This window comes from Oncorhynchus kisutch, linkage group LG27, assembly GCF_002021735.2.
Source record: "Oncorhynchus kisutch isolate 150728-3 linkage group LG27, Okis_V2, whole genome shotgun sequence".
NCBI classification, from domain to species: Eukaryota; Metazoa; Chordata; class Actinopteri; order Salmoniformes; family Salmonidae; genus Oncorhynchus; species Oncorhynchus kisutch.
Genome location: NC_034200.2, coordinates 7477874 through 7495133, shown reverse-complemented (window position 1 = coordinate 7495133; position 17260 = coordinate 7477874). Strand labels below are relative to the sequence as shown.

At 43.6% G+C, this 17260-nt stretch overlaps 1 long non-coding RNA gene across 1 annotated transcript; it reads left to right on the top strand.

Annotated features, from left to right (window-relative positions):
* Positions 1-836: 836 nt before the first annotated feature.
* On the top strand, positions 837-2966 carry LOC116357832 (uncharacterized). Its single transcript, XR_004205866.1, has 2 exons — positions 837-962; positions 2017-2966. It is a non-coding gene; the product is annotated as an uncharacterized LOC116357832 (long non-coding RNA).
* The last annotated feature ends 14294 nt before the right edge of the window (positions 2967-17260 follow it).

Sequence of the window (17260 nt, the reverse complement as noted above, 5' to 3'; positions counted from 1 at the left end):
GCTATTGTTGTGGGCCTGCCCTCCCCTCAACAGCCTCAAATGGGCTATTTCGTGTGGGTTGGGGTGGGGCGGCAGACACACGCATCTCACATTTCATTACATTACATTTTTATATATTGCTTCTAAAATTAAAAAAAAATCACAAATAATATTTTATATTATTAATTTCAAGGGCATTAGGGCATTAGCATGAGAAGAACTTACCAGTCCAAAACGATGTCCTCTCCGTTAAAAAAATATTCCTCCACTTGGGAATCGCTAAATGAATCGTCCTACAACAATCTCTGTCTCACTTTCCCAATCAATTTATTCTAAAATTGTGTGTACATCTGTATATCTAGACTTAGATTTAGCTTTCCCTGACTTAGTCACCATACTGATTGATATATAAACAGCTAAATCTCCGCGTTTACCAAAACAATGCTGTGCGTAATATGCGTTGCTTCTTCCGGTATGAAACTTCAATAGTGAATGACTCTCTTTACGCCGGAGTTTACTACATGGGTTGGTCTTCCAACACATAACCATTACATATTGCCGTTTACCTCAGCTCATTGGCGATCTACCCAGCTAGATTTCAAGACGATCAGTGGTCATTGGGTTAAAATACAGTCAATCAACGAAACAGTGGTCACATCATTGGTGCACAGTGATGTCATTACTTGTTGTCTTCAAATCGGTTTCATTCAGTCAATACGTCCCGCGAAATGGCCCATCACGTTTGGTTGTGTTACAAACAAACCAGTTGATTGCAATGAAACCAAACATGACTGGAAAAGTCACGTTTTGTGTGGGTATTTACCTCGAATGTGTCGTCGAAAATGGAATGAGACGGAATTCACGACACAAGCGGTTCACAAAATGTTTCGTGTTAGGCTATAAAAACGGATTTTATCAAACAAAAGATGATTCATTCTGTAACAATGAGTATTGGGATTGCAAACAGACGAAGACCGTCAAAGGTAAACGATTTATTTAATGCAGTTTGATTTTGTTACGCCTGTGCTGATTGAAATAATAGTTTTTTTGGGGACTCTATCCTCAGATAATCGCATCGTATTCTTTTGCAGTAAATTATTTTTTAAATCTGACAACGCAGTTGGATTAGCAAGATTCTAGGCTTTCGATACATGTGAGACACTTGTATTTTTTAATATGACTATTTATGTAGCGATCACCGTATGTTGTGGAATTTCAGCCCGCTACCTGGTTCCGTGCGCAGAGGTTAAACACAGAGCAAACAACATTTTTCTCTTTGCCCATCGATGGTTCTGTGGAATGTTTTCTCATATTCATTCATTCACTCATTAATTATTTCTGCTCAGGTGTGAGAGAGCCATGTACTGTATTAGAGAGTATTCCCTCTAAGGGCTTGATTCAATCTGCAGCGCTAAAGATCTCTCAATCCCACGTTTGAAATTGAAAAGTAATTTCCAATTGAGCTGACTTTGCAGCGTTTACCATGAACGCAGTCTGCAAATGTGGGAACATTGCTTTAAAATTTCAATCGCGTTGTAGCGCGGATATTCAGCGCAACGGATGAGTGAATCGAGCCCTAAGTCAACTTAATGATCTTCCATAAATAAGATCTCTGCCTAAAAGATGAGATTTAGTTTTATGCATTTTGCAGATATATAGATGTAAAACCTGCCAGTGTTGTATGCATTTAGAAATCACAAATCTGTCTAAAGCTATTTTCCACTCTACTCTCATCTAAAGTAGAACAAGATACAACACAGAGATAGAGGCAAAAGAGAGAAGCACCCTATTTCAGTCTTTCCAATCCCCCTTCCTTCCTTTATTTCCACAATGTCTTTGTATCAGCATTGTTTAACTTGCCCATCATCAACGTGTACTCTAAATCATTTAAATTGCAGAGATGGGGTGGGTATGTCGTGTACTGTAATTTCAGCAGAATACGTTTCTTAATTTAGAGTATGGTGTGGTTGGGGGGGACAAACGCACCGAGCCACTGAACCACTAACTCTCTCTGCTCTCTGATTGGTTGTGTTATAGTGCTGAGAGACAGAGGTCTGACTGCTGGTCGTGACCGTGAGGTTGTGATGTGGTCGGACCGAGCGGTCCTGATGATGGGGTTCCATGTGTTCCCTTTGACCCTGACCATAATGGAGGAACTGAGGAACTTGTACCCGGTCGCACCGCCCCGCCCCGGCCACCGCTGGAACCAAATTACAGCCCCGGACTCTGAAATTCTGCTCTTACTATTTCCCCTTCTTCTTCCGATAAAATACAGGAAGATGTTAAAAAAAATCACACCTTACATACTTTTCTTATTTATTTAGACAGATACAGAAATGGAGGGAAATAGAGAAAAGTGAAGAATAGTTGGAAAGGTGAACACAAATATTAAACATGGGTCTCCAGCAGGAATTTGATTACATGTGACTGGTCAGGAAAATTTCCACTAGACCACAGGCTCTGCCAGAAATACATTTCTGCATGTTAAAGCTAGGTATTATAAAAACATTCTCTTGGGGAAATGGGAAAGCAGCTGGATGTTTATTTGACATTTTAGCAGATGCTCTTATCCAGAGCAACTTATAGTAGTGAGTGCATGCATTTTTATACTGATCCCCTGTGGGAATCCAACCCACAACCCTGGCGTTTCAAGCACCATGCTCTACCAACTGAGCCATACAGCTCAGTTGTTAGAGAGTAATGTTGTTGGGTTATTAGGAGTGGATGGGGATGGTGAGTTCACTGATGGTTTATGAGCATCTTATGCCAAAAGGGACAGGATCAATCAAAAGGCTTGACGAATGTCTTCATTAATTATCCTCTGCATACTGTTCTCAGTCTTTATGAGAATATTTTTCACTCACAAGACTTGTTGCAGTACAGTAGGAGAATATAATACAATACAATTACGTCTCATTGATTGTATAGAAGTCTGACTCTTGACAATAACCCATTACATGCTCTGCTTTGTACAGAGTTTTGATGTCTTCCCTGTGCGTGTGTCATTTCAACAGTAATTTTAATGTTCAAGAGACAAGAACAGTTACCAACAGTGAATTAAACACAGATCAGAACTCTCCTGGCCTCTGTCACCAGAAGCTTGTCTCCTGAAGCGGTTTGAAGTGAAAGATAATTATCTTAGAGAGATAAAGATTAGACCTGCTTTAATTCTGGGGGCTCTAGGGCCAGGGGGGTTGGGGGGGTTTGGGGAATGAAGGGGTGCAGTACTTGGGGGGAAGGGATGAACGGGTGAAGTTACTGTCCATGATTTTTTCTGATAAGCGGGATCAAAGGAAATTGGCTGCTGCCCTGAGGGAGACTGCTAGTTCTCGGGGAGGCTGGTGTGTGTGTGTGTTTGTGTATCATTTGGTCCAGTGACAGACACTACACTACACTACACTATGCCACAGAGCAGTATAGGTAAACCTCTGGATTTTCTGTGTGCATTTCTTGATGCCAACTAATTAAACAGACACTCTTTTCTAGTTTGAATGGATAGGTCCCCACCAATTTGCAAATTTACATATTGGTTTCCTGTTTCCTTCCCCTTTAAGAAGTCTATGGACAAGATATGAAAGCAATCTATGCTTTGGATTAGTATCCCTAGCATTGTTTCCATATGTCAACGTAAAAAAAATGAAAATAACGGTCCCATGACTTGAATGGGATTTGTGCCACAAATGCTACAACATTAGCATGTGGAAGCAGTGCGAGGGGAACAAAACACCTACAACTTACAGCCATAGATATACTCTCTGATTCAACATTCCATTTCTCCACAGCGTCTCCACTAATGACATCCTCCATGGATTGTCTTCCAGAGAGACATCAGAGATTGTAACATCCTCTGTTTCACGGAAACATGGCTCCCTCGGGATACGTTATTAGAGTCGGTACACCCACCCGGTTTCTTCACGCAATCGTGCCAACAGAAACAAATATCTCTCTGGTAAGAAGAAGGGCGGGGGTGTATGCCTTATGATTAACGAGTCGTGGTGTGATTATAACAACATACAGGAACTCAAAGTCCTTTTGTTCACCTGACCTAGAATTCCCTACAACCAAGCGAATTCTCTTTGATTATATTCACAGCCGTGTGTATCGCCCCCACCCCAAATAGACACCTCGACGGCCCTAAAACATCTCCATTGGACTCTATGTATACTGGAAACCACATATCCTGAGGCTGCATTTATTTTAGCTGGGGATTTTCACAAGGCTAATCTGAAAACAAGGCTCCCAAAATGTTATCAGCATATCGAATGCACGACCAGTGCTGGCATCATTCTGGATAATTGCTACTCTAACTTCCGTGACGCATACAAAGCCCTCCCTCGCCCTCCTTTCTGTAAATCTGACCACGACTCCGTTTTGTTGCTCCCTGCCTATAGACAGAAACTAAAACAGGAAACACCCGTGCTCAGGTCTGTTCAATGCTGGTCCGACCAATATGATTCCACGCTTCCAGGTTGCTTCGATCTGGGATATGTTCTGGAAAGCTTCAGACAACAACATTGATGTATATGATTGATTCGGTGAACGAGTTCGGTGATGTTGTACCCACGGTGACTATTAAAACCTTCCCCAACCAGAAACCGTGGATTGATGGCAGCATTCGAGCAAAACTGAAAGCGCGAACCACTGCTTTTAATCATGGCAAGGCGGCCGGAAACATGACCGAATATAAACAGTGTTAGCTATTCTCTCCGCAAGGCAATCAAACAAGCTAAGCATCAGTATAGAGACAAAGTAGAGTCAATCACTGATTACAAAAACAAAACCAGCCCCGTTGCGGACACAGACGTCTTTGCTCCCAGACAAACTAAACTCCTTTGCTCACTTTGAGGGCAATACAGTGCCACTGACATGTCCTGCAGGCTCTCATTCACCGCAGCCAACGTGAGTAAAACATTTAAACGTGTTAACCCGGGCAAGGCTGCCGGACCAGACGGCATCCATAAAGCATGCCAGACCAGCTGGCTGGTGTGTTTATCAACATATTCAATCAATCCCTGCTGATCCCACATGCTTCAACAGGGCCACCATTGTTCCTGTTCCCAAGAAAGCTAAGGTAACTAAGCCAAATGACTATCGCCCCATAGCTTTCACTTCCGTCATCATCAAGTGCTTTGAGAGACTAGTCAAGGATTGTTTTTTTATTTAACTAGGCAAGTCAGTTAAGAACAAATTCTTATTTTCAATGATGGCCTAGGAACAGTGGGTTAACTGCCTGTTCAGGGGAAGAACGACCTTGTCAGCTCGGGGGTTTGAACTTGCAACCTTCCGGTTACTAATCCAACGCTCTAACCACTAGGCTACCCTGCCCTGTAATCACCTCCAAACTACCTGACACGCCAGGCCCACTACAATTTGCTTGCCGCCCCAATCGGTCCACAGACGCTGCAATCTCAATCACACTGCACCCTCCCCTACAGTTGAAGTTGAAAATTTACATACACTTAGGTTGAAATCAATAAAACTCATTTTTCAACCGCTTCACAAATATCTTGTTAACAAACTATAGTTTTGGCAAGTCGGTTAGGACATGTACTTTGTGCATGACACAAGTAATTTTTCCAACAATTGTTTACAGACAGATTATTTCACTTATAACTCACTTTATCACAATTCCAGTGGGTCAGAAGTTTACATATACTATGTTGCCTGTGCATTTAAACAGCTTGGAAAATTCCAGAAAATTATGTCACTGCTTTATGTCACGCTCTGACCTTAGAGAGCAGTTTTATTTCTCTATTTAGTTAGGTCAGGGTGTGATGTGGGGTGGGCATTCTGTTTTGTTTTCTATGTTTCTTTATTTCTATGTTTTGGCCGGGTATGGTTCTCAATCAGGGACAGCTGTCTATCATTGTCTCTGATTGGGAATCATACTTAGGTATCCCTTTTTCCCTCCTTTCAGTGTCGATAGTTAACTTTGTTAGAGGCATTCATAGCCCTATTAACTGACTATTCATGATACAGTGCATCTATGTTATCTGAAGCGCGACAACCCTGTGGAAGCAAGATGGCCGACTGAACACAGCGATGCAGATCGCCTCAAGATAAAAATCGTAATATTCAATATCTGTCCGTTTGACTATCTATAACACTTCTTTCCACATACTCGTGGATAACAACACAAAACAAATGATAATGCTAGAGAAAATGTATCGACCAATATTACCGAAACGAACAACAACCAAACATGACGGAGAGTTAACATGGAGAGACAATCCCCTAAAGAAAATTTGACTCCTCGACGGACACAGACAATTTATGCTTTTCACCACCCGGAATGGTACGGGTGGAATGCAATCTGTTAAAGTCGATACATTTTATACTGGGCATACTTGAATTAGTCACTGAAGGCGAGCCTCAAGATGAGTGATGAAAAAGCTGCGACAATGGAGAAGGAAACAAACAAGCTAAAAGGTCAATATGATGGAAACAGACGTTAATAAATCCTCTTAGGGAGGATCAAATTTGACAACATCCGGTGAAGTTGGAGCGCCAAATTCAAAATGACAAAATCGTAATATTAAACATTCATGAACAAGTGTCTTACATCATTTAAAAACTTAACTTCTTGTTAATCTAACCATGCGATTATCTGAGGACAGCGCCCCACATCGAAATACTTTTTCAAACCAGCACAGAAGTGTCACAAAAATGACAAATAGCAAATAGCAGTAATCCACTCGTTCAACATGCACAGAAACGAATCCAAAAAGTTACCTGAAAAGTTCGTCCAAAAAAGTCAAACGATGTTTCTAATTAATCCTCAGGTAATCTAATATCTAAATAAACAATACAATTTAAGATGGAGAATAGTATGTTCAATAGGGAAGATAAATAACGAAGAGCGCGCACCTCATTCACATGTGCATCAAGACTTTTCTAATGAGGGACACCTTGGATAAACTACAACTACTTGTTCATTTTTCAAGAAATAAGCCTGAAACCCTGTCTAAAGACTGTTTACATCTAGTGGAAGCCATAGGAACAGGGGCCTAGTGTAGCCTAGTGGTTAGAGCATTGGACTAGTAACCGAAAGGTTGCAAATTCAAATCCCCAAGCTGACAAGGTATAAAATCTGTCGTTCTGCCCTTGAACAGGCAGTTAACCCACTGTTCCTAGGCCGTCATTGAAAATAAGAATTTGTTCTTAACTCACATGCCTAGTAAAATAAAGGTTAAAAAAACTAAAAAAAATGAAAAAATCTAAAAATTAAATTTGTTTATCCCATAGGCTAGCATTGAAATGGCCTGTGACCTCAAAAGAAGAATCCAAAAGGATTTTCCTCCGGTTTTTGCCTGCCATCATTCCTGTTACACTCACAGACAATATAGACAATTACAGACCATTACAGACAATTTAACGATTTTAGAAACTTAGGAGTGTTTTCTATCCAATGCTACTGATTATATGGATATCTTAGCTTCTGGGCCTGAGTAACAGTTTACATTAGGCACTTCAGGCACTTTAGGCACTTCTGTCATCTGAACTTCCGAACACTGCCCCCTAGCCCTAAGAGGTTTTTAACGAACTTAAAAAATAGAACATTTTTCTGAGAGAAGCCTTACTTTACATACAGGCTAGATCTATGAGAGAATCTGGTACTTACTGCTATCAAAGAAAAATAAGGCAGAAGTCCTGAAATTGTGGTGAAATAATTATTTCTTACAGCGTTACAGATCCCAGGTGATGTGGTCAACAAAATCCAACTTGAACGTCTACACCGTTTAGGAGAGAGGGGACAGATGTGAGCGCACAATTGTTGCCAAATTTGCATTCTTTAAAGATACAAAAATGGTTAAAAGCCTGGGTAAAAAAATTGTATTGGATTGTAATAAGAAAATATGTAGGAAAACAAAAATACTCCAATTGATAAAGAAATAAACTAAAACTACACTATACCAATCTGATTCCACACTCCAAGACTGTTGTAAAATAATTAGAATTTGACTTTCTTTTTACAGTATTTGATAAATTGACAGCATTAGAAGAAATTATAATTAATGAAATAATACATCTTCAAATATAAGGAACTGGAACACAAAAGTAGTACATTAACATGGTAGAGATAAAACACAGCAAACAGAGTACAACGTGGTGTGGCCAAAACAACATACAGGAACTCAAGTCCTTCTGTTCACCTGATTTAGAATTCCTCACAATCAAATGTAGACCGCATTATCTACCAAGGGAATTCTCTTCACTTTATAATCACAGCCGTATATATTCCCCCCCAAGCAGACACATCGATGGCTCTGAACAAACTTTATTTGACTCTTTGCAAACTGGAATCCATATATCCGGAGGCTGCAGTCATTGTAGCTGGGGATTAATCTAAGGCTAATCTGAAAACAAGAATCCCTAACTTTTATCAGCATATCAATTGCGCAACCAGGGCTGGAAAAACCTTGGATCATTGCTATTCCAACTTCCGTGACGCATATAAGGCCCTGCCCCGCCCTCCTTTCGGAAAAGCTGACCACGACTCCATTTTGTTGATCCCTGCCTACAGACAGAAACTAAAACAAGAAGCTCCCGCGCTGAGGTCTGTTCAACGCTGGTCCGACCAATCTGATTCCACACTCCAAGACTGCTTCCATCACGTGGACTGGGATATGTTCCGTATTGCGTCAGACAACATTGACGAAAACGCTGATTCGGTGTGCGAGTTCATTAGAACGTGCATTGAAGATGACGTTCCCATAGCAACGATTAAAACATTCCCAAACCAGAAACTGTGGATTGATGGCAGCATTCGCGTGAAACTGAAAGCGCGAACCACTGCTTTTAATCAGGGCAAGGTGACTGGAAACATGACCGAATACAAACAGTGTAACTATTCCCTCCGCAAGGCAATCAAACAAGCTAAGCGTCAGTATAGAGACAAAGTAGAATCTCAATTCAACGCCTCAGACACAAGAGGTATGTGGCAGGGTCTACAGTCAATCACGGATTACAAAAAGAAAACCAGCACTGTCACGGACCAGGATGTCTTGCTCCCAGGCAGACTAAATAACTTTTTTGCCCGCTTTGAGGACAATACAGTGCCACTGACACTGCCCGCAACTAAAACATGCGGACTCTCCTTCACTGCAGCCGACTTTAGGAAAACATTTAAACGTGTCAACCCTCGCAAGGCTGCAGGCCCAGACGGCATCCCCAGCCGCGCCCTCAGAGCATGCGCAGACCAGCTGGCTGGTGTGTTTACGGACATATTCAATCAATCCCTATCCCAGTCTGTTGTTCCCACATGCTTCAAGAGGGCCACCATTGTTCCTGTTCCCAAGAAGCTAAGGTAACTGAGCTAAACGACTACCGCCCCGTAGCACTCACTTCCGTCATCATGAAGTGCTTTGAGAGACTAGTCAAGGACCATATCACCTCCACCCTACCTGACACCTTAGACCCAGTCCAATTTGCTTACCGCCCAAATAGGTCCACAGACGATGCAATCTCAACCACACTGCACACTGCCCTAACCCATCTGGACAAGAGGAATACCTATGTGAGAATGCTGTTCATCGACTACAGCTCGGCATTTAACACCATAGTGCCCTCCAAGCTCGTCATCAAGCTCGAGACCCTGGGTCTCGACCCCGCCCTGTGCAACTGGTTCCTGGACATCCTGACGGGCCGCCCCCAGGTGGTGAGGGTAGGCAACAACATCTCCACCCCGCTGATCCTCAACACTGGGGCCCCACAAGGGTGCGTTCTGAGCCCTCTCCTGTACTCCCTGTTCACCCACGACTGCGTGGCCACGCACGCCTCCAACCCAATCATCAAGTTTGCGGACGCCTACAGTGGTAGGCTTGATTACCAACAACGACGAGATGGCCTACAGGGAGGAGGTGAGGGCCCTCGGAGTGTGGTGTCAGGAAAATAACCTCACACTCAACGTCAACAAAACTAAGGAGATGATTGTGGACTTCAGGAAACAGCAGAGGGAACACCACCCTATCCACATCGATGGAACAGTAGTGGAGAGGGTAGTAAGTTTTAAGTTCCTCGGCGTACACATCACAGACAAACTGAATTGGTCCACCCACACAGACAGTATCGTGAAGAATGCGCAGCAGCGCCTCTTCAACCTCAGGAGGCTGAAGAAATTCGGCTTGTCACCAAAAGCACTCACAAACTTCTACAGATGCACAATCGAGAGCATCCAGTCTGGCTGTATCACCGCCTGGTACGGCAACTGCTCCGCCCACAACCGCAAGGCTCTCCAGAGGGTAGTGAGGTCTGCACAACGCATCACCGGGGGCAAACTACCTGCCCTCCAGGACACCTACACCACCCGATGTCACAGGAAGGCCATAAAGATCATCAAGGACAGCAACCACCCGAGCCACTGCCTGTTCACCCCGCTATCATCCGGAAGGCGAGGTCAGTACAGGTGCATCAAAGCTGGGACCGAGAGTCTGAAAAACAGCTTCTATCTCAAGGCCATCAGACTGTTAAACAGCCACCCACTAACATTGAGTGGCTGCTGCCAACACACTGACTCAACTCCAGCCACTTTAATAATGGGAATTGATGGGAATGATGTAAAATATATCACTAGCCACTTTAAACAATGCTACCTAATATAATGTTTACATACCCTACATTATTCATCTCATATGTATACGTATATACTGTACTCCATATCATCTACTGCATCCTTATGTAATACATGTATCACTAGCCACTAACTATGCCACTTTGTTTACATACTCATCTCATATGTATATACTGCACTCAATACCATCTACTGTATCTTGCCTATGCCGCTCTGTACCATCACTCATTCATAAAGCTTTATGTACATATTCTTTATCCCCTTACACTTATGTCTATAAGGTAGTAGTTTTGGAATAGTTAGCTAGATTACTTGTTGGTTATTACTGCATTGTCGGAACTAGAAGCACAAGCATTTCGCTACACTCACACTAACATCTGCTGTGTATGTGTATGTGACAAATAAAATTTGATTTGATTTGAATCGTGGCCAAAGGATTTGAGAATGACACAAATATACATTTTCACAAAATTTGCTGCTTCAAGTTTCTTTAGATATTTTTGTCAGATGTTACTATGGAATATTGAAGTATAATTACAAGCATTTCATAAGTGTCAAAGGCTTTATTTGACAATTACATGAAGTTGATGCAAAGAGTCAGTATTTGCAGTGTTGACCCTTCTTTTTCAAGACCTCTGCAATCAGCCCTGGCATGCTGTCAATTAACGTCTGGGACACACCCTGATGGCAGCCCATTCTTGCATAATCAATGCTTGGAGTTTGTCAGAATTTGTGGGTTTGTGTTTGTCCACAAGTTCTCTAGGGGATTAAGGTCTGGGGAGTTTCATGGCCATGGACCCAAAATATCAATGTTTCGTTCCCCGAGCCACTTAGTTATTACTTTTGCCTTATGGCAAGGTTCTCCATCATGCTGGAAAAGGAATTGTCACCAAACTGTTCATGGATGGTTGGGAGAAGTTGCTCTCGGAGGATGTGTTGGTACCATTCTTTATTCATGGCTGTGTTCTTAGGCAAAATTGTGAGTGAGCCCACTCCCTTGGCTGAGAAGCAACCCCACACATAAATGGTCTCAGGATGCTTTACTGTTGGCATGACACAGGACTGATGGTAGCGCTCACCTTGTCTTCTCTGGACAAGCTTTTTTCCAGATGCCCCCAAAAAATCTAAAAGGGATTCATCAGAGAAAATTGCTTTATCCCAGTCCTCAGCAGTCCAATCCCTGTACCTTTTGCAGAATAACAGTCTATCCCTGATGTTTTTCCTGGAGATAAGTTGCTTCTTTGCTGCCCTTCTTGACACCAGGCCATCCTCCAAAAGTCTTCGCCTCACTGTGCATGCAGATGCACTCACACCTGCCTGCTGCCATTCCTGAGCAAGCTCTGTACTGGTGGTGCCCTGATCCCGCAGCTGAATCAACTTTAGGAGACGGTCCTGGCGCTTGCTGGACTCTTGGGCACTCTGAAGCCTTCTGCAGAAATGCAGTGAAAATGTTTTTCGGGGATTCAGTTAATTTGCATGGCAAAGAGGGACTTTGCAATTAATTGCAATTCATCTGATCAATATTCATAACATTCTAGAGTATGCGCAAATTGCCATCATACAAACTGAGGCAGCAGACTTTGTGAAAATTTATATTTGTGTCATTCTCAAAACTTCTGGCCACGACTGTACATAGAAAACAGTATGTGAGGTGTATTGTGATGGAAGGTTGGGTGTGCTTTTTTTGTTTGGAAAAGTGTGGAATTAAGTGAGTGAAAAAGGAAATGGTTGCGAACACCAGAGCCCATGTGTGTCTGCAAGCAGGGGTTGTGAGAGAGATTTCAATTTTGGGCAGGTATGGTATATACAGTTGAAGTCGGAGGTTTACATACACCTTAGCCAAATATATTTAAACTCTGTTTTACACAATTCCTTACATTTAATCATAGTACAAATTCCCTGTCTTAGGTCAGTTAAGATCACCACTATGTCAGAATAATAGTAGAGATAATGATTTTATTTCAGATTTTATTTCTTTCTTCACATTCCCAGTGGGTCGGAAGTTTACATACACTCAATTAGTATTTGGTAGCATTGCCTTTAAATTGTTTAAATTGGGTCAAACATTTCGGGTAGCCTTCCACAAGCTTCCCACAATAATTTGGGTGAATTTTGGCCCATTCCTCCTGACAGAGCTGGTGTAACTGAGTCAGGTTTGTAGGCCTCCATGCTTGCACATGCTTTTTCAGTTCTGCTCACATATTTTCTATAGGACTGATGTCAGGGCTTTGTGATGGCCACTCTAATGCCTTGACTTTGCTGTCCTTAAGCCATTTTGCCACAACTTTGGAAGTATGCTTGGGGTAATTGTCCATTTGGATGACCCATTGACGACCAAGCTTTAACTTCCTGACTGATGTCTTGATGTTGCTTCAAAATGTCCAAATAATTTTCCGTCCTCATGATGCGATCTATTTTGCAAGGAGCACCAGTCGCTCCTTGCAGCAATGCACCCCCACAACATGATGATGCCACCCTAGTGCTTCACAGTTGGGATGGTGTTCTTCAGCTTGCAAACCTCCCCTTTTTTTTTTTAAACCGTTCTATTTTTGTTTCATCAGACCAGAGGACATTTCTCAAAGTACGATCTTTGTCCCCATGTGCAGTTGCAAACCATAGTCTGGCTTTTTTATGTCCGTTTTGGAGCAGTGGCTTCTTCCTCACTGAGCGGCCTTTCAGGTTATGTCGATATAGGATTCATTTTAAATGATATAGATACTTTTGTACCTGTTTCCTCCAGCATCTTCACAAGGTCCTTTGCTGCTGTTCTGTGATTGATTTGCACTTTTCGCACCAAAGTACATTCATCTCTCGGAGACAGAGATGTCTCCTTCCTGAGCAGTATGACGGCTGCATGGTCCCTATTGTACGCAAGTATAAACCAGACTTGTGGAGGTCTACAATTTTTTTCTGAAGTCTTGGCTGATTTCTTTTGATTTTACCATGATGTCAAGCAAAGAGGCGCTGAGTTTGAAGATAGGCCTTGAAATACATCCACAGCCCAAATAAATGCTTCACAGAGTTCAAGTAACAGATACATCTCAAAATCAACAGTACTAGAATTACTGCAAAGAAACCATTACTAAAGGACACCAAAAAAAAAGACTTGCGTGGTCCAAGAAACATGGTCAATTGACATTAGACTGTCCTTTGGTCTGATGAGTCCAAATTTGATATTTTGTTTCCAACCGCCATGTCTTTGTGATGCAGAGTAGGTGAACGGATGATAACGCCTGGAGGAGGAGTGAAGGTGTATGGGTGCTTTTGCTGGTGACACTGTCGGTTATTTATTTAGAATTCAAGGCACACATATTTCAACAGTAACCATTAAACTCTGGAATATAGGCTAATTACAGTGGGAATATACAATTTATAGAGGGGAGATATCTATCTAAGCAGAGGGGGATGTTGCCATGATGAATATATACAATGCATATACAGTTTTGTGAGTAGGTGTTCATAATGCAGTATAGTGCAGATTTGTATTCGAGGTAATTTATGACAAGGGGCAGTAATCGGTTTAGTCCTTTAATCCTTTAATCCCTTTGAGCCTGATGGCCGGTTGAGGAGGGCCACAGCGTGGAGGAAGAAATTGTTCAGGTGGTGGGCGGTTTTGGTCAATATTGAGAGGGGGGGTGTCCGGGGTGGGCAGGGTCGGCGATGATCTTACATGCTCGCTTCCTTGTCTTGGAGGTCCTTGAAGGAGGGCAGGTGACAGCCGATGCCCTTTTCCGCAGACTGGATGATGCCCTGCAGGTTGCTCTTGCAGTGGGCAGAAGCAGACACAAACTAGACTGTGAAAGAAAATGTGAGGATGGACGTGTAGAACCAAACCAGAACTGTCAGAGAGAATATGAGTTTCCTCAGCTGGCACAGGTAGTACATCCTCTATCAGACCTTCTTGGTCCTCCCACTTGAGATTCTGGGAGATGATGGTCCCCAGGAACTTGAATGACTTGGGCGTGCTGATGGCTGAGCTATTAAGTTTGAGGGGGAGAGATGGTGGTGGGCATTTCCTGAAGTCAATCACCATCTCCACGGTTTTGACTGTGTTGAGTTCCAGATTGTTGTGACAGCACTCTCCATGGTACTTGGACTCGTCGCTGTTGGAGATGAGACCAACCAGGGTGGTGTCATCAGCAAACTTCAGTAGTTTGACAGATTCCATTTTATATTTTGTAATTTTAGCAGATGCTCTTATCCAGAGGTTCTCTGGAAGTTTAGGTATCCTCCAGAGAGAGGGATAAAACAGCAGGAATTGTCCACAACAACCATAATAGTACTTAAACCATCATCAGAGGGGAGATCAGTGATGAAATCAATCGACAGATGAGATCAAGGCTGCTGAGGCACGGGAAGGGGTTTCCCTGCGGGAGCATGCTGGGGAGATTTGGTTTTGGCACAAACAGAGCGTAGGTGCGATCTGGAGGGAAGGTAGAAGGCACAGGTTCCTTCTCTAGAGCCTGGTGGATGTCCACGTCTAAGTCCCAAAGCACGGGGCAACGATTTGGGAGGGCGGAATGATGGGTTAAGTCAGGACAGGAACCTCTCCCAGATCGTGGAGACGGGACAGGGCATCGGCTTTGATATTCTTTGAACCTGGGCAGTATGACAGGGTTACGTTTAATCTAGTGAAGAAAAGGGCCCACCTTGCTTGAGGAAGTTTCAGCTGTCAGTATGTACACCAGGTTCTGATGGTCGGTAAGGATGAGAAATGGGTTCTTGGTGCCCTTCAGCCAGTGTCTCCACACCTCTAGTGTCAAATTCACCGCCAGGAGCTCCCGGTCGCCGACGTCATAGTTCTTCTCTGCAGGAGACAGTTTTTTAGTGTATGCACATGGATACAATTTTTGTGGGATACCTAGGACAACCCCCAAACCCTCTTTTGAGGCATTCACCTCCGCCGTGAAGGGCAGCATAGGATCTGGGTGTTTCAGCAACGGGGTGGAGGTGAAACGCCCCTTCAGTAGGCGGAAGGCCTCATCGGCTACAGGATTCCACACCAAGTTAAAGGGTCCACCCTTGAGGTGAGAGGAGAGGCAATAGAGTTGAAGTTCATAATGAAGCGGCCGCAGAAGTTGGCAAACCTCAAACTGTTGTAGTCCCTTCATGGAGGTTGGAACTGGCCATGACCTGACTGCCTCGACCTTCCTATCATCCATAACCACTCCTTGGGGCTGATCAGGTATTCCAGGAAGGAGACAACAGCCTGATGGAACCAGCACTTCTCTGCTTTGATGTACAGGTGGTTCTCCAGGAGGCATCCCAGGACAACCCGGACCTGGGAAATGTGATCCTCCAAGTTGTCTGCGTAGATAAGGATGTCATCAATATACAAGACCACCTGACACCCAAGCATGTCTCGGAACACCTCGTTCATGAATGCCTGGAACACAGACGGAGCATTTGGCTAATCCACAATGCATCACCAAGTACTGGTAGTGCCGAGACATTCTGATGAAGGCCATTTTCCATTCACCCCCCTCTCGGATGCGAATCAAATTGTAGCACTCCTCAGGTCCAGTTTAGTAAAGAAACAGGCCCTGCGGAGAAGCTGGCACCAACGGGAGAGAGTAGCGGTACTTTGTGGTGATGGAATTGAGACCTCCCTCCTTCTTGGCCATGAGGAAGAAGCTTGCCAAAGCAGGGAAGGTGGATGGGCGGACAAATGAGGAGGGCGAGAGGCGGTGGAGGTGCCGACACTCCGGAAGAAGGTTAGATGGATGGCCATCGCGATTAGTGCGTCCAAGGAGAGGTTGTCTTCTTGACACGGCAGCTCCATCTGGACCTCTTCTCGCAGTCCTCTTCTGAATAGGATGTTGAGCGCCGGCTCATTCCAACTGCTGGAGGCTGCCATGGTCCGGAAGGTGAGGGTGTACACCTTAACGGTGGAAGCCACTGCATTTAGATGGAGTCCCGGAGGGACAATAGGACCTCACTGACCTGGGCGGACTGCTGGATAGGCTGGGGGACTGGCTTGCTGGAACGACTCGTGGTAGATGGTCCTCCGGTAGTTGGAGATGATGCCCCTCAGGTGATGTTGAGGCATAGGAGAACGCAGAGGACAACAATCATAGCCGTACCCAGTTGCGTCAATTGGTCGTGGTGTTGGCGGATTAGGTGTCCCTGTGTCCCTTCTGGGAGGTGTCTGGATTTTCTGCTGCTTCCATTTGTTGAGGCAGTATTCTGTAACGTAGACGCATGGAGTCAGGTAGCAAGTGCAGTTGGTGAATTTAATAACAAAGAACATGAAGATCTACAAAACAAGAGAGGCATACTAGGCATGAAATCCAAAACCAATACTGCCTGAAGACTGAGGTTACTGAGGCCTAAATAAAAGGGAAGTAATCAAGATACTGATAAAGTCCAGGTGTGAATAACGATGGGGAGAAGGTGTGCATAATGACCTCCTGCCCAATATTTTGTGTATATTTTTTCATTGATCTTAACCTCTCTGGGATATGTGGGATGCTAGCGTCCCATCTGGCCAAAAGGCAGGGAAAATGCAGAGCGCCAAATTCAAATAAATTACTATAAAAATCAAACTTCACATGTAAGATAGCAAATTAAAGCTATAATTGTTGTGAATCCAGCCAACATGTCAGATTTCAAAAATACTTTTCGGCGAAAGCAAACAATGCTATTATCTGAGGATAGCACCTCCGTAAACAAAGAGAAAGCATATTTCAACCCTGCACAAAACGCAGAAAT